Below are 18321 nucleotides of genomic sequence, written 5' to 3'. Positions count from 1 at the left end.
AGGGAAACAAAAGAAAAAATAAACTATTAGGATAAACTATTATCAAAATAAAAAGCTTCTGCACAGCAAAGGAAAAAATTAACAAAACAAAAAGACAGCCACTGAATGGGAGAAGATAATACAAACAACATATCTGATAAGAGGTTAGTATCCAAAATGTATAAAGAATTTACACAACTCAACACAAAAAAAACCCCCAAATAATCCAGTTTAAATAAGGGCAGAAGACATGAACAGACATTTCTGCAAAGAAGACATCCCCATGGCCAACAAACACATGAAAAGATGCTCAACATCACTCATTATCAGGCAAACACAAATCAAAACCACAGTGAGATACCACCTCTCACCAATCAGAATGGCTAAAAACAAAACACAAGAAACAACAAGTATTGGCAAGGATGTGGAGAAAAAGGAACCCTTGTGCACTAATGGTGGAAATGCAAACTGGTGCATCCATCTCGGAAAATTAAAAACAGAATCAGTATATGATCTAGTAATTCCACTACCGGGTATTTACCAAAGCATATGAAAACACTAATTCTAAAAGGTATGTGCACCCCTGTGTTTGTTGTAGCATTATTTACAATAGCTAGATTATGGAAGCAGCCCAAGTATCCATCAATAGATGAATGGATAGGGGCACCTAGGTTGCACAGTCAGTTAAAGCCTCTGACTCTTGGTTTCAATTCAGGTCATGATCTCAGGGTCATGAGATCGAGCCCTGTGTTGGGCTCTGCTTGGCGGAGAGTCTGCTTAAGAATCTCTCTCCTTCTCCCTGTTGCCCCTCCCCCTGGCTCTCTCGCTCTCTTTGTTTTTCTCTCTCAAATCTTTTTAAAAAGTAGATGAATGGGTAAAGAAGATGTGATCTATATACACAACAGAAAATTTTCTATAAAAAATGAAATTTTGACATTTGCAACAATATGGATGGATCTAGAGGGTACAGTGCTAAGTGAAATAAATCAGTCAGAGAAAAACAAATACCATATGGTTTCACTCAAATGTGGAATTTAAGAAACAAAACAAATGAAAGGAAAAAGACAAACAGTCTCTTAAATGTAGAGAATATACTGGTAGTCACGGGGATGGGGGGGATGGATAGATGGCTGAAATAAGTGAAGGGGATTAAGAATACACTTATTTTGATGATCACTGAGTAATGTATAGAATTAGTGAATCACTATATTGTACACTTGAAACTAATATAACATTGTATGTTAATTATACTGGGATAAAAATAAAAGAATGATAAAATGTTAAAGATTAGGAAAAATACATATCGAGAACTCATATATGGGATACCTGGGTGGCTCAGTCGGTTGAGCTGCTGCCTTTGGCTCAGGTCATGATCCCAGGATCCTGGGATCGAGTCCCGCATGGGGCTCCTTGCTCAGTGGGGAACCTGCTTCTCTCCCTGCCTGCTTGTGCGCTCTCTCTCTTTCTGACAAATAAATAAAATCTTAAAAATAAAAGAACTCATATGACTCAATAATTGTCAAATATCCCAATTTTTAAAAGTTGGCAAAGAATTTGAATAGATACTTCTCCCAAACAAATCATGCCATTGTCAAATAAACATGAAAATATGCTCAACACTATTTGGCACTAGGGAAATGTAAGTCAAAATCACCATGAGATACTATTTCATACCCACCAGTATGGCTATAATCAGAAAGGTAGTAACAAGTGTTGGTGAGGATGCAGAGAAATTGGAACCCTTGTACATTGCTGGTCAGAACATAAAAATGGTGTAACAGCTTTGTAAAACAGTTTGGCAGTTCCTCAAAAGGTTAAACATAGAACATGTGACCCAGTAGTTTTACTCCTAGGGTGTGTGTGTGTGTTTGTATATATATACATACATACCCAAGAGAAATGAAAACATCCACACAAAAACTTGTATATGGGGGTCCTGGGTGGCTCAGTTGGGTAAGTGGTTGCCTTCGGCTTGGGTCATGATCCTAAGGTCCTGGAATCGAGCCCCATGTCAGGCTCCCGGTGGGGAGTCCGCTTCTACCTCTGCCTCTGCCTGCTGCTCCCCCTGCTTGGGCTCTCTCTGTCAAATAAATAAATAAAATCTTTAAAAAAACCAACTTGTATACAGATACTCATAGCAACATTATTCATAATAGTGAAAAGTGGAGGCAAACCAAATGTCTATCAACTGATAAATGAATGGAAATGGAAATCTGATATTTTTTGGTGAGGAGCATTGTTTGGTAATTTAAGTAACTGTTACTTGCTACAACACTTGAAAATACTATTGCTAAGTGAAAAAAGCTAGTCACAAAATACCAGTTATTATATGGTTTCTATTTTATGAGATATCTAGAACAGACAAATGCACCTCGACCCTAGACTAAAACTCTTTACCCTATTATAGGTGGGTTTATCCCATTAAATTAACAGCAGAATTGTTGAGCATATTAACATAATAGTTGATAGTACTCAGATGAAGATGACGATTAGTAATAGTTCATCTTTATTTCATATTTTATAGATCTTTTCAATAATTACTTTATAAAAAGTAGCATTTATTCAGTACTGTTTATTCAATAAAAAAGCAACGTTGAATAAATTAAAAAGTAATATGGAAAGAAAAAATCAATCACAATACCAAGTAATTGATATAGTTAATTGTCAAGGATAAGGAGCATAATATTCCATTCCTTAATAAGGTGATTAAGATAGTATTAGGGTTATGAGTTAGGGATAGGGTTAGTGTTGACCATCATGCAAAATGGCTGTGAGGGAGTAGACATGGTAAGTGGCCAATCCCTGATGACTATGTCACGAGAGTAGGGATGATCTTGTACCTTTATAGACACTTCCTGGGTGTTGGGTATAAAGGCCCAGAATTCACACTCTTTATTTGTGCTCAGAGCTTATCTTCCTATGGAGGCTATGAAGCGAGTAGGAAAAACACATTTAGCCCTGTGGTTAGAAGGGAATTGAAGGCTGTTAAGTACCTGAACATTTGATAGACTTTTGAAGTAGAATGGAAGGCAGTAAGAGGTAGCAGAACTCTACCTAAACAATTAGAAGTTTACAGTATGATTAAAAAAAATAGCATTGGTGCTAATCATATTTATAACAATTTTTTAGACTTAGCCCTATGTTTAATCCCTTCTCAAGGTCTTTGCTTTTGGTTACGATTCAGATAATATTTTTATGAAAAGTACTAGATGAAAGTATCTTTATATTAATTTCACACTGAATGATGTCTTGGTCAGGGAGAGGGCAGAATTACTATGTCACATTATTTTCCACTTCTTTGTTATTTTGCCATTGTCTTCTGGTCTTACAGAGAAATCTAAGGCCAACCTGATTTCTGGTTCTCTATGACTTCTCTTTTTCTTTGTCAGTTGATTGTGGGGTATTTTCTTTATCCTCGAAATCTAGAAGTTTCACCAGAAAAAATCTAGTTGTCACTATCTTTTCAGTAATTTTTGCCCTTTTTTTTTTTAATTCAATTAGCCAATATATAGTACCTCATTAGTTTTCTGATGTAGTGTTCAGTGATTCATTAGTTGCCTGGTATTTTGTGAGCTCTTTTGAGCTAGAGATGCAGAACATTCTTTGACTTAGGAAAGTATTCATTTTCCTTTCTAAAAACTTTTGATTATTGGGGCTCCTGGCTGGCTCAGTGGGTAGAGCATGCGACTGGATCTCAGGTTGTGAGTTCAGACCCCATGCTGGGCATGGAGCCTACTTAACAAAAACAAAAACAACAACAACAACTTTGATTATGGTTCCTGTTCATTTGTTTCAGAGATAACTATTATTTGAAAGTTATTTTTCTCTTCTTTCCTTATCAGTCTTCTCTTACAGTTTCCACTACTTTGTCCTTTCCATCTCTATTCTGGAAATTTCTCAAATTTGTTATCCCTATACATCTAATTAAGTATTCTACTCTTCACAACTTCTAGGAAAGATTTGAAATCTGATTTGGCATATTTACTTTTTTTTTTTTTTAAAGATTTTATTTATTTATTTGACAGACAGAGATCACAAGTAGGCAGAGAGGCAGACAGATAGAGAGAGAGGGGGAAGCAGGCTCCCTGCAGAGCACAGAGCCCGATGTGGGGCTTGATCCCAGGACACTGGGACCATGACCTGAGCCGAAGGCAGAGGCTTTAACCCACTGAGCCACCGGGTGCCCCGGCATATTTACTTTTTAAATTATTTTTCCTTTGCTTTTCCCCCTCTCTTACTTCCACTTTTGCATTTCAACTACTTCTTTTCATTCCTGTCCATGGACTTTGATTTCTCACTTCAATGTTTTATCAGATTTGTTGAGAATAATGTAGTTGATGTCTAAAATTTAACCTGTTCCTCCTTACATACTCACTTTCTGAATTACAAATGCAGAGTTTCTCTTATGCTGTGGAATGTCACATCCCCTCAGTTATTCTTCCTTGAAAAAGGAGAGGAGGGCATATAGGTCTAGCACCTACCAAATAAACAGGATAGATAGGCACCTCACTGGCTACTTTTTGGTACTGTAAATTGTCCTTTCAGATGTTAAAGTAAAGGACTAATTGGTGCCCATAGTTTTGGAATACTTGTGTTGTATCTAGCAGTCATTAATGTGCCTCCTACTTGATTGAGGGGACAGGGCCAAAGGGGGACGGGGGGATCACAGGCATGGGTAATTTGACTTTGGAAAAGAATTTTTTTCGATAATTTGAAGCCTAAGCTACAAATACCTGTGGTTCCTGAATGTAATGCTCCTAGGGCTTATGCTTGCTCACGTCTTCTGTGTCTGTCTTCAAATTCCAAGATGTGTGTACTACTTTGTGTATTATAGAACCTGAAGTAGAGAGGGAAAGCCATGGGCATGTAATAGTGCTGACTCTTCTAAGTGGGTCTGTCATGGTAGGGTGGTACATAACACCTCTGCCATTGCTGGCTGGGGGGGGGGCTTTTTTTTTAGAGAGAGATTTTTTATTTGAGAGTCAGAGAGAGTGAGCACAGGAGGCGGAGTGGGGCAGTGGGAGAGGGAGGGAGAGAATCCCAAGTGGATTCTGTGCTGAGCAGGGAGCAGATGCAGGGCTCGATCTCACGACCCTGAGATTAGGACCTGAGCTGAAATCAAGAGTCACTCAGCTGACTGAGCCACCTAGGTACCTCTGGAAAAAGCTGTTTTAGAGCACGTAGTTGGAGGAGGTGGTGCCACATGTGGGGGTTAGAAATCTGTTACCTGCCTCCCTAACTCTTTTGTTGTATTTCAAGCCCCATTCCTGCTTTGGGCAGGAAATTAATGTTTGAGTCCAACAGTTCTTTGAGCTGTACAGTCCTAATTTCCAGCATTGTTATTATCTTTGACTCTCTTTGTTTCCTTAAGTACAGCAGTGAAAATACCAATGAAAAATTAGGGTGGAGGCAATGATAGAGATGAACCAGGTGTTGTTAGGTAGCCTCTGTTTTTTTTTTTTTTAAAGATTTTATTTATTTATTTGTTAGAGAGAGAGAGAGAGAGAGAGAGCATGAGCACAGGCAGACAGAGTGGTAGGCAGAGGCAGAGGGAGAAGCAGGCTCCCCGTTGAGCAAGGAGCGGGATGTGGGACTCGATCCCAAGACGCTGGGATCATGACCTGAGCCGAAGGCAGCCGCTTAACCAACTGAACCACCCAGGCGTCCCGGTAGCCTCTGTTTTAATTTACAGCTTGGATTAAATTTTTGAAAGGAGGAAGCTGAGAGAATAGTGCAGAAAACAGCTACTCATGGAAAAATAAAGAGTTAGAGATCTTGACCAAATGATTTCCAGTTCCTCAGGAAAGTATGATTAACGCTGAAGTCAAATAGCCAAGGATTAAAATAATCATAGTGTCCCTAGATCTGGAAAATGTTGGGCCATTGTTTTCTAAATGACAACATGGAAGCTAAGAAGGGTTTAAGGGACTCCGGGGTCATAGAAAGGACATAGAAAAGGGACTCCAAGGACATAGAAAAAAGCCGAGATGGAATACAGGGTGGTATAGTTCACTTTTAGATTCTATTTAGTGTTTTATTTGATTTTCTCACAAATAATTTGGTCTGTATTATATTAAGAAACAAATTTAAAGAAACAATCAAATTTTATAATAAGGAAAAGAAGGAAAAGCTTTCATTTCATCACTTTCTTGGAGCAAATTCTTAAGCTACATTTCCCACCTGACTCAGTTTCTTCATATAAAGTAAATAATGTCTGAAAAGTGTGGTTCTAGACTTAGGCCTCATATTAGAATCACCTGGGTAGTGTTTCAGCGCCCAGAGCTCAGGCCACAGTGCAGACCTAGTATGACTAAGGCATTATTTTTTAAAGTTTCCCAAATAATTACAATGTGTAGCCAAAGTTGAGAACTACTCAAGTTCTCTCAAAGCATATACTCATTTGATCTCAAATATTCTGACTTCAGTCATTTTAGAGTAGTTGAGACACTTCTAATTAGTGAGAATTGGCCTGAAATAAATGAGATAGATCACTTGGTTCTGATATTTCTGCCACTTGTGCACTATGAGTAGGGTAGAGTCGCCCTGGTAAGAAGAGAGTTTGGTATATGGTGGAAGAAACGCTGAACCTGAGGTTAAAAGACAAGACTCATGGGGCTGGATCCCAGGACCTGAGATCATGACTTGAGCTGAAGTCAGATGCTTAACCAACTGAGCCACACAGGCACCACAATTTTGTTTTTTAAGATTTTTTTTTTAGCATTGTTTGCTCCAGCTCTTTGAAAAATGCCAGTGGAATTTTGATCGGAATGGCATTGAAAGAAAGTATAGATTGCTCTAGGCAGTCTATACTTTTATATTTTACTACTTATATATATATAGTATATATTTATATATAATATATACTATATTATACTATTATATAATTTTAACAATGTTTATTTTTCTTTTTTTTAAAGATTTTATTTATTTATTTGACAGACAGAGATCACAAGCAGGCAGAGAGGCAGGCAGAGAGAGAGGAGGAAGCAGGCTCCCTGCTGAGCAGAGAGCCCGATGCGGGGCTCGATCCCAGGACCCTGAGATCATGACCTGAGCCGAAGGCAGCGGCTTAACCCACTGAGCCACCCAGGCGCCCCAACAATGTTTATTTTTCTGATCCATGAGCATGAAATGGTCTTCCCATCTTTTTGTGTCTTCTTCAATTTCTTTCATGAGTGTTCTGTAGTTCCTCGAGTACAGATCCTTTACCTCTTTGGTTAGGTTTATTCCCAGGTGTCTTATGGTTCTTGGTGCTATAGTAAATAGAATCGATTCTCTAATTTCCCTTTCTGTATTTTCACTGTTAGTGTATAAGAAAGCAACTGATTTCTGTACATTGACTATGTATCCTGCCACATTACTGAATTGCTGTATGAGTTCTAGTAGTTTGGGGGTGGAGTCTTTTGGGTTTTCCATATAAAGTATCATGTCTTCTGCGAAGAGAGAGAGTTTGACTTCTTCATTGCCAATTTGAATACCTTTTATTTCTCTTTGTTGACTGATTGCTGTTGCTAGGACTTCTAATGCTATGTTGAACAAGAGTGGTGAGAGTGGGCGTCTTTGTCGTGTTCCTTATCTCAACGGGAAGGCTATGAGCTTTTTCCCATTGAGGATGATATTTGCTGTGGGTTTTTCATAGATAGACTTTATGAAGTTGAGGAATGTTCCCTCTATCCCTATACTTTGAAGTGTTTTAATCAGGAACGGGTGCTGGATTTTGTCAAATGCTTTTTCTGCATTAATTGAGAGGACCATGTGGTTCTTCTCTCTTATTGATTTGTTCTATCACATTGATTGATTTGCGAATGTTGAACCATCCTTGAAACCCAGGGATGAATCCCACCTGGTCATAATAGATAATCTTTTTAATGTGCTGTTGGATCCTATTAGCTAGGATCTTGTTGAGAATCTTAGCATCCATATTCATCAGGGATATTGGTCTGAAGTTCTCCTTTTTGGTGGGGTCTTTGCCTGGTTTGGGGATCAGGGTAATGCTGGCTTCATAGAAAGAGTCTGGAAGTTTTCCTTCTGCTTCAATTTTTTGAAACAGCTTCAGGAGAATAGGTGTTATTTCTTCTTTGAAAGTTTGGTAGAATTCCCCAGGGAATCCGTCAGGTCCTGGGCTCTTGTTTTTTGGGAGGTTTTTGATCACTGCTTCAGTCTCATTACTAGAAATTGGTCTATTCCGGTTGTCAATTTCTTCCTGGTTCAATTTTGGAAGTTTATAGTTTTCCAGGAATGCATCCATTTCATCTAGGTTGCCAACTTATTGGCATATAACTGTGGATAATAATTTCTGATGATTGTTTCTATTTCCTTGGTGTTAGTTGTGATCTCTCCCTTTTCATTCATAATGTTATTAATTTGGGCCTTCTCTCTTTTCTTTTGGATTAGTTTGGCCAATGGTTTATTGATCTTACTGATTCTTTCAAAAAAAAAAAAAAAACCCAGCTTCTAGTTTCATTGATGCGTTCTACTGTATCTCTAGTTTCTATGTCATTGATCTCTGCTCTAATCTTGATTATTTCCCTTCTTGTGTGTAGAGTTGGCTTAATTTGTTGTTGATTCTCCAGTTCTTTAAGGTGTAGAGATAGCTGGTGTATTCTGGATTTTTCAGTTTTGCAGGGGGAGGCTTGAATGGCTATGTATTTCCCCCTTAGGACTGCCTTTGCTATATCCCATAGGTTTTGGACCAAAGTGTCTTCATTCTCATTGGTTTCCATGAATTGTTTAAGTTCTTCTTTGATTTCCTGGTTGATCCAAGCATTCTTTTTTTTTTTTTTTATTTGACAGAGAGAGATCCCAAGCAGGCAGAGAGGCAGGCAGAGAAAGAGGAGGAAGCAGGCTCCCTGCTGAGCAGAGAGCCCGATGCGGGGCTCGATCCCAGGACCCTGAGACCACGACCCGAGCTGAAGGCAGCGGCTTAACCCACTGAGCCACCCAGGCGCCCCCCCCCCTTTTTTTTTTTTTAATTTATTTGACAGAGAGAGACATCCCAAGCAGGCAGAGAGGCAGGCAGAGAGAGAGGAGGAAGCATGATCCAAGCATTCTTTTTTTTTTTTTAAGATTTTATTTATTTATTTGACAGAGAGAGATCACAAGTAGGCAGAAAGGCAGAGAGAGAGGAAGGGAAGCAGGATCCCTGCTGAGCAGAGAGCCCCATGTGGGACTCGATCCCAGGACCCTGAGATCATGATCTGGGCTGAAGGCAGCGGCTTAACCCACTGAGCCACCCAGGCGCCCGATCCAAGCATTCTTAAACAAGGTGGTCTTTAGCTTCCAGCTGTTTGAATTCCTTCCAAACTTTTTCTTGTGGTTGAGCTCCAGTTTCAAAGCATTGTGATCTGAGAACATACAGGGAATAATCTCAATCTTTTGGTATCGGTTGAGCCCTGATTTGTGACCCAGTATGTGGTCTATTCTGGAGAAGTTTCCATGTGCACTCGAGGAGAATGAGTATTCTGTTGTTTTAGGGTAGAATGTTCTGTACATATCTGTGAGATCCATCTGGTCCAGTGTGTCATTCAATGGTCTTGTTTCTTTATTGATTTTCTGCTTGGATGATGATCTGTCTGTTAGTGAGAGCGGCGTGTTAAGATCTCTTACTATTAATGTATTCATATCAGTATGACTCTTTATCTTGATTAACAGTTTTCTTATGTAATTGGCTGCTCCCATATTGGGGGCATAAATATTTACAGTTGTTAGATCTTTTTGGTGTATAGTCCCTTTAAGAATGATGTAGTGTCCTTCTGTATTTCTGACTACAGTCTTTAGTTTAAAATCTAATTTATCTGATATGGGAATCGCTATCCCAACCTTCTTTTGAGGCCCATTGGCATGAAAGATGCTTCTCCATCCCTTCACTTTCAGTCTGGATGTATCCTTAGGTTCAAAATGGGTTTCTTATGGATGGGTCCTGTCATTTTACCCAATCTGCAACCCTGTGTCATTTTATGGGCACATTTAGGCCATTCACATTGAGAGTGATTATTGAGAGATACGTTTTTATTGACATCGTGTTACCTGAGAAGTCTTTTGTTTCTATAGATTGTCTCCATATATTTCTGTTCAATGGTATTCTTGGGTTTTTTCCTCTTTCATAGAACCCCCCCTTAATATTTCTTGCAGTGCCGGTTTGGTGGTCACATACTCTTTTAAACCTTGCCGATCTTGGAAGCTCTTTGTCTCTCCATCCATTTTGAATGTCAGTCTTGCTGAATAAAGTATTCTTGGCTGCATGTTCTTCTCATTTACTGCCCTGAATACATCTTGCCAGCCCTTTCTGGCTTGCCAGGTCTCTGTGGACAGGTCTGACGTTATTCTGATGGGCTTTCCTCTGTAAGTAAGGAATTTCTTCCCCCTAGCTGCTTTCAAGAGCTCCTGTCCAAAATTATGATTCATCATTTTCACAATCAGATGTCTCTAGGTCTTTCTAGATTCTATGATCTTGGTGCGGGGGAGACCTTTCTGCCTCTAGTACATGAACACTGGTTCCATTCGCCAGATTGGGAAAATTTTCATGGAGAATTTGTTCAACTATATCTTCTAGTCCTTTTTCTTTCTCCTCCCTCTCAGGGATTTCATTAATTATTTATTAGCACCCACATGCATGTGCCCATGTGGAGGAAGGGGCAGAAGAAGAGAATCTCAATCAGACTCCTGGCCAAGTGGGGAGCCCAACAAGGGGAGCCTAACAGGGTGAGCCCAACAGGGGGCTCAATCTTATGACCCTGAGATCGTGATCTGAGCCGAAACCAAGAGCTGGAGGCTAAACCCATCTGAGCCACCCAGGCTCCTCACACCCAAGAATGTTTTTAAGCATATTTTAATATCTTCTAGTACTTCACATTCAGTTTTTCCCATATCTAAAAAAAGATGTTACGACTCTTTTCTTCAAAGTGGGTCTAAGTAACATTCATGCATTGCATTTGGTGGTTATATTTCTGAAGTCTTTTAAATGAGAACTGTATCTTCCCCCTCTCTCTTCCCTTAAGATTTTGGGTTTTGAAGAGACCAGATCAGTTTGGTTGTAGCAAGTCCCACATTCTAGATCTGGTTATTTCTTCATGTAATACAATACTTCTTGCAATCGTTCTCGTTGCTCTTTCTCCTGAATTTCCTATAAAGGAGAAATTAGGTTTAAACTAGGTTTAGACCTAGGTTAGGCATTTTGGGTAATGATACATTGTAGATGATGACTGGCACTTCAGTTACATCACATCAGGAGGCATAAATAAAAGGTCTCACTCTAATTGTTCACTGAGTTTGGTCACCAGGTTAAGCTGCTGACTATCATATCTTTTTATTGTAAAGTATTGTTTTCCCTTTGCAATTCGGAATTAATCTGTGGAATAATCCCTTAGCACCATGGGAATCTTCTGTTTCCCAACAATTTTCACAAGATGACTTTTAGCACCCCTTGATCATCCTTGCCTGAATGAATCACTTATTTCATTGTAGGTTGCACAATGATGATTTTAAAAATTCTTTCCTTCTGCATTTATTAACTAGCATTCTAATGTTAAGGAGAGCTTTCCCTTTCTACCAAGGATGAACCTTTCTTAAAAGAAGTAAATTCTTTGCTTCATTCTTTTTCTTTATCAGTCTTCAGAGTAAGGAGTTGATGTCATAGTTACTCCTAAAGGTGACTTCCTAAGAAATTTTTTTTTAATTCTCTGAGCTATCTATTACTATGTATTTGTGGATTCTTGTTTATTCATGATATTATCGTGATTTTTAGTCATTATTCTTTTTAGTTCTTAAATTATCTCAAATTTGCTGGTAGAAACCCCTTAAAACTGGCTTTTTTTTTTCTGGGTCTTTGTGACATGCTCCCCATTGGTCTGAGTGCTTCGTTGCCTTCTGGTACAACATGATTTTTAAAAATTTACCATGAAGATAATAATTTCTATTTTTTAAATATTTAATTTAAATATTTAAATAATTTAATTAATTTAAATATTTCTTTCTAGCTTATTTTTTTTTAAGGATTTGATTCATTTGTGAGAGAGAGAGAGAAAGAGAGAACACAAGCAGAGGGAGGGATAGAGGGAGAAGCAGGCTCACCATCCAGCAAGGAGCCCAATGTGGGACTTGACCCCAGCACCCTGGGATCATGATCTGAGCCAAAGGCAGATGCTTAACCTACTGAACTACCCAGCCACCCCTAGAGTATTTTGTTTTGATACTAACATAAAAAAATATTTTTCTCTTCTTTTCTTGCCAGAAGTAGCATACTATAGTCAATGTTTTACTCCTTGTTTTTTCTTCTCTCAACAATGTATCTTGGAGATTATTCCATATCAGTGCATAGAGAGCATCCTTATTCTTGTTGCATTTCCTTTTTATTAGATGTACTATAATTTAATCAGGTGGACATTTGGGTGATTTCCTATCTTGCTATAGCAAACAATGCTTTAGTGAATAACCTTGTATATATGTTATCTACTGTGGGAACAGGTGTACCTGTTGGATTGGATCACTACCCAAAAGTGAGATTGTTGCGTTATGGTATATATAATTATAATTTTGATAGATAATACCTAATTGCTGATGTTAGACTACCACTAGCAATGAATGAGAGTGTCTGTTTTCCTATAACCTTGTCAGAAGAGTGCATTATTAGGTTTTTGGATTTTTGTAATCTGGTGAGTGAAAAAAAATTTTTCTTACGTGTGAGGTTGAATATTTTTTCATATGTCTAAAGTTCATTTGTAGTTCCTTTTCTGTGAATTTTATGATCATATTCTGTGTCCATTTTTGGACACAATACTTTGTCCAAATTACTGTTCTCTTTATTATATATATATATGTGCATGCATGCACACACATACACACACACACACAAACCTATGTTTTTTTCTACAGTATGTTTATATATGGGAGATTTGCTCTTTCTTCAATGATATGATTGCTAATATATTTTTCTTACTTTGTCATTTTGTTTGTTGGGGTTTTGTTTTGCTTATGATGTTTCTTGCTTTGCAGAATTCTTTGATTTCTATGTATTCAAATTTATCAGTTTTTTTAATGGCTTTGAATTTTGAGTCATGATTAGAAAATCCTTACCAACTCCAAGGTTATAAAGATTTCTTCTGTATTTTCTTCTAATACTTGTAGGGTTTGTTACATTGAAGTTTTGGGTCCATTTGAAGTTCTCATGTTATGAGGTGTAGCTCTAATTTTGTTTTTTCCCTAGGTGGCAACCTGCTCCCATTTAGTGAAAAAATCAAATTTTTCCACCTTTATGAGACATTAAAATTCCATATCCATTTTCATCAGTTTGGGGGATTTTAGTCTTCTATTGGTCTCCCATTAGTTTATGTGCCAATACTACAGATTTTTAATTATTGAGGCATTGTGTTTTGGTATCTGATAGGATTTACCCTTTCACTACTCTTATTTTTAAGAGTTGTTTTTTCTTTTTTACTCTTTTTCTTTCCATATGAATTTTAAAGTCAATTTGTCCATTAAAAAAAAACGTTAGGGGCGCCCGGGTGGCTCAGTGGGTTAAAGGCTCTGCCTTCAGCTCAGGTCATGGTCTCAGGGTCCTGGGATCGAGCCCCGCATTGGTCTCTCTGCTCAGCAGGGAGCCTGCTTCCTCCCTCTCTCTCTGCCTGCCTCTCTGCCTACTTGTGATCTCTGTCTGTCAAATAAATAAATAAAATCTTTAAAAAAAATTAGCATTTTTTATTGGGATTATTAAATTCTAAATTATGGTGAATTGCTGTTTAGAAGTCTTTTTTTCTAGGAATTTGGTATGTCATTCCATTTGTTCAAGTCTTTTTCATATTTGGATCTTTCATTAGCGTGTTAAAAATTTCATCTTGTAGGGGCGCCTGGGTGGCTCAGTGGGTTAAGCCGCTGCCTTCGGCTCAGGTCATGATCTCAGGGTCCTGGGATCGAGCCCCGCGTCGGGCTCTCTGCTCAGCGGGGAGCCTGCTTCCTCCTCTCTCTCTGCCTGCCTCTCTGCCTGCTTGTGATCTCTCTCTGTCAAATAAATAAATAAAATCTTTAAAAAAAAAAAAAATTTCATCTTGTAGTTCTGCATTTTCTTTTTAGTTTATTCCTAAATATTTTATTTTTTGTTGCTGTTATTAATTAGATTTCCCCCCACCTACTGGTGATCAATTGCATATGTAATAAAAACTTGCTTTCTGTATATTTTGTACCATTCTACTTTACTGAATTTTCTTATTTTTCTTGGTTGATTTTCTAAGATGTTCAAGAATACAAATATATATCATCTGCTAATAGTGATAGTTCTATACTCTTCTTCCCATTTTTTTACTATTATTAGTCTTGTTTCATTTCACTGATTTTATACTTTTGGCATAGTGTTTAATAACACATAATGGATATCTATCTTCCCAACTTTTCCCCACTAAGCAAGCTGCTGACTTTAGGGCTAAAAAGATATTTTGTCATGCTAAGGAAGTATTTGTATATTCCTATTTGATTTCTTTAAAAAAAATTTTATTTTAGAGAGAGTGAGCATGTATGTGATCTGGGGGAAGGGGCAGAGGGTTAAGGAAGAAGAATCCTCTAGCTGACTCCCTGCTGAGCGTGGAGCCAGACACAGGGCTCATTCCCAGGACCCTGAGATCATAACCTGAGCCAAAATCAAGAGCTAGCCACCTAACCCCCTGAGCCACCCAGGTGCCCCTATTTGATTTTTTCTTTTTTTAAATCAGGAAGTGTTGAATTTTGTCAGGTGGCTTTTAATATCTGTGGAGATGATCATATGCCTTTTTCCCTTAGTTTCCTCATAATGATCCTTTCTTGCATTCCTAGACCAAACTCCACATAATTTTGATGCATTATTCTTCTAATGTATGGGTGTATTTAAAGTTTGATTTAGAATCTTGCATCAGTATAAGAGAGATTAATCTATAGCTTTCTGCCTGCAGTTGTATCAGCTTTTTATTTTTTGAAGATTTTATTTATCTGAGAGAGAGAGGGTGCTTGAGCAGGGAGCAGAGGGAGAAGCAGGTTCCCTGTGAGCAGGGAACCTGACCTGGGCTCCATCCCAGGACCCTGGGATCACAACCTGAGGAGAAGGCAGACACTTAACTGACTGACCCACTCAGGCACCCCTGTATCAGCTTTTGATACTCATGTTATATTTGCTTCATAAAAAGATTTAGGAAGTTTTCTTTTTTCTTTTTTCTTTTTTTCTTTTTTTGCATGCTCTGGAATAGTTTCAGATCACTAGACTTATCTGCTCTTTAAAGGGTTAATATTTCCATTAAATCTGTATGTGGTGCTTTTGGGGGGCATACCATATTTACATAGATAAATTGAGCAAAAGCTTGAAGAACATAGTCTCTAAGGTCCTTTTAATTTCCTTTGTTTTTGTGGTTACTTATCTCATATTTTATATATTTGGACTTTCTCCCTTTTTACTTACTAGATTAGCTAGTGGTTTAATTATTTTATTGATTTTCCTCCGATGTACCAGTTGTTGGATTGATTTATTCTGCTGTTTTTCTATTTTCTGCTTTTAGCTCTGTTTAATTCCTTCATTTTTTTTAAAGATTTTATTTATTTATTTGACAGACAGAGATCATAAGTAGGCAGAGAGGCAGGCAGAGAGAAAGGAAGGGAAGCAGGCTCCCCGCTGAGCAGCTGAGCAGAGAGCCCAATGTGGGGCTGGATCCCAGGACCCCAGGATCATGACCTGAGCCAAAGGCAGAGGCTTTAACCCACTGAGCCACCTAGGCGCCCTAGTTCCTTCATTTTGATTTCTTTCAGTTCACCTTCCTGGTTTTTTCCCTATTTTTTTTTTCCCTATATTTTTGAGTCAGATATGGAGTCAGATTTCTTTCTTTCTTTCTTTCTTTCTTTCTTTCTTTCTTTCTTTCTTTCTTTTTTTTTTTTTGTCCCTTTTCCCTGATGCATACATATTTATGGCTGTGAATTTTCTTCTTTACTGGTTCAGCTATATTTTTAGGTTCTAATATGTCACATTTTCCTTATTTAGGCATTTTCTAGAAATGTTGCAGTATTGATTTCGTTTTTAACCAAAGCCCAAGGGTTTTGTTGTTGTTTTAAAGGCCTTCATTTCTATATTTTATTTTAAGTTTATAATTTCATTAAGTGCATTGTCATCAGGATATTATCCCACTGTTACTTTTGGATTTATCAAGGGTGTTTTGTTTTGTTTTTTTTTTAATTCTAGTATAGTTAGCATACAGTGTTATATTTGTTTCAGGTATACAATGTAGTGGTTTAGCAATTCCATGTATTACTCAGTGCTCATCAAGATAAGTGTACTTTAATCTGCTACTCTATAGGGATTTTCTTTGGCCTCTTTTAAGGTCAGTTTTTGTTAACGTTCCATGGAGACTTAAAAAGATGGCTTTTTCTTAAAATAAAAAATAAGGCATAGTTTTTTTCTCTAATAATTATTAATATGTAATACATATATCCATCTAACATTTTGAGATTATAAAATCAATATTTGGTGATAATGTAAAACTGTAACAGCCAAGTTGAAGATGTTGTAGACTGATATTATCTTAAGTGAGAATTTTTTCTGAAGCATGACAAAGTTAGGCAGTATCTATGCAAAATTCTTATGTATACCATAAAGAATACTTAGAAAAACAAAATTTAATGAAAAATAAAATGTATAGATATTATGTATAAAATAGGAAAAAACCCTTAAATCTATACTTGATAGAGTTTAAGGTGAATTTTGAAATTATGTTAGAACAAGTGAGTCTTATATTTAGTGTGTCTACAAAATATTTTGGTTTTGGCTCCAAGTCACTGAAAAACAGTGTGACAGATGCTATCAATTCATTTTAATTTGACAGATATAAAAATGGAAGTAAAAGGAGGAGGGCTCTAAGGCTTTGTGTCCCAGTTTCATAATTCTTAAGCTAGTATATGTCCCTGAGTTCTGCTTCCATACTCTTTGAGATGCTTGTTAAATAGTGATTTAATCTCAGAAAAAATATATATTTTGTAGACTTAATGAAAACTGTTTTAATATCCCCTGAAGATGTGTAAGTTGACTTGATGATAACTTGTGATATTTGTATTGACTTCTATTGAAAAGATGTCACTTCTGAAATTTCTAATTTCTATAGAATACTGAAACTTTATTTTCTCTCTCTCACTCTTTTTTAGAATTTTTATTTGGCCGCTGCCTTGAAATACCAACCCTAAAAATGCCAGCTTGTTTGGACTTAGAAGATGACATGGATAAATGATAAAAATTAAAGACCTTTTGGTGAGTGAAATCTTACATAAAAGAGTGGTTAAGGTTCAGCTTATTTCCATACAACAGAATGACTACCAAAGTTACACTGCAAATAAAAAACTGTTTCCTTCATCATCTGGCATTTTGTCAAAGGAGAAAATGGTCCTTCAGCCAGTTAATGGGAGGCATCTTCATGTTTAATGAAGCCCAAAATTCACTAAGTTTGAGGTTTGAGTACCTTCTGTTCCTCTGGGGTTGAGACCTTGATCTCTTTTTCTTTCTCTTAGAGAGCCCACAGACCTCTCAGGAGGCACATCATAATTTTTTTTTTTTAAGATTATTTATTTGTGAGTGAGAGAGCACAAGTGGGTATGGCAGAGAGAGAGAGAGAGAATCTCAAGTAGACCCCACACTGAGTGAGGATTCCCATGCAGGGCTCGATCTCATGACCCTGAGATCGTGACCTGAGGCAAAATCAAGAGTCAGACACTCTACTGATGGAGCCACCCAAGCATCCTGGCACATCACAACATTTAAATGCATTTTAAATATCTGGTCTCCTTTAGCACTATACCAAATCCAGCATAGTTTACCCAGACCTAGTGTTGGACTAGTCAATTATGTGAGTCATAGAAATTAAAAAGTGGTGCCTGAGCCTTATACAGTTAAAATGTTTCATTTAGCCTGCAGAGTATTTTCCAAAAATGTAAAACTGTTTTAAAATCTGAAAACTTCACTGAATAGATTTTAGTCTTTTCCTAAAATTCAGAACATCTACTAGTGCTGGGCTTGGCACAACGCCTCCCAATCTTCCAAAAAGAAAGTAATAAGCTGGAGCAGAGCAGTGACTACTTAGCATAGATGGTATGTGAATTTTCTGTTGCCCAAATCATTCATACAGTATGTGCAAATGCGTTTAATATCTAGTGTTCTTCTCTTATTTTATCTGTCTGACCCTGTGAGTATGTGAGTTTGTGATTTCTGATATAGATCATCTTTTGTTCAGATGACTGCCAAGTTGATAATCTGAATGGCGTGTGACAGTCTTTTCTCATTATTCAACTACCTACACCAGTCCTTTCTCTTCAGATTTAAATGTAAATCTGGTGCATATTAGCTGGTTATATGTA

The 18321-nt window shown here is 37.5% G+C and overlaps 1 protein-coding gene across 8 annotated transcripts in view; it reads left to right on the top strand.

The window, feature by feature from the left end:
- NCOA6 (nuclear receptor coactivator 6) overlaps positions 1 to 18321 on the top strand; it is a 105874-nt gene that overhangs the window by 29474 nt on the left and 58079 nt on the right. For all 8 annotated transcript variants that reach the window (XM_047746552.1, XM_047746551.1, XM_047746554.1 and 5 more), the window contains one exon: positions 17119 to 17221. The gene's annotated coding sequence lies outside the window, so the exon portion shown is untranslated. The remainder of the gene's footprint in view (positions 1 to 17118; positions 17222 to 18321) is intronic.

The sequence above is a fragment of the Lutra lutra genome, chromosome 9 (assembly GCF_902655055.1).
Source record: "Lutra lutra chromosome 9, mLutLut1.2, whole genome shotgun sequence".
Taxonomy (NCBI): domain Eukaryota; kingdom Metazoa; phylum Chordata; class Mammalia; order Carnivora; family Mustelidae; genus Lutra; species Lutra lutra.
The sequence above is the reverse complement of the archived record's forward strand: the minus strand, read 5'-3'. Positions and strand labels throughout refer to the sequence as shown.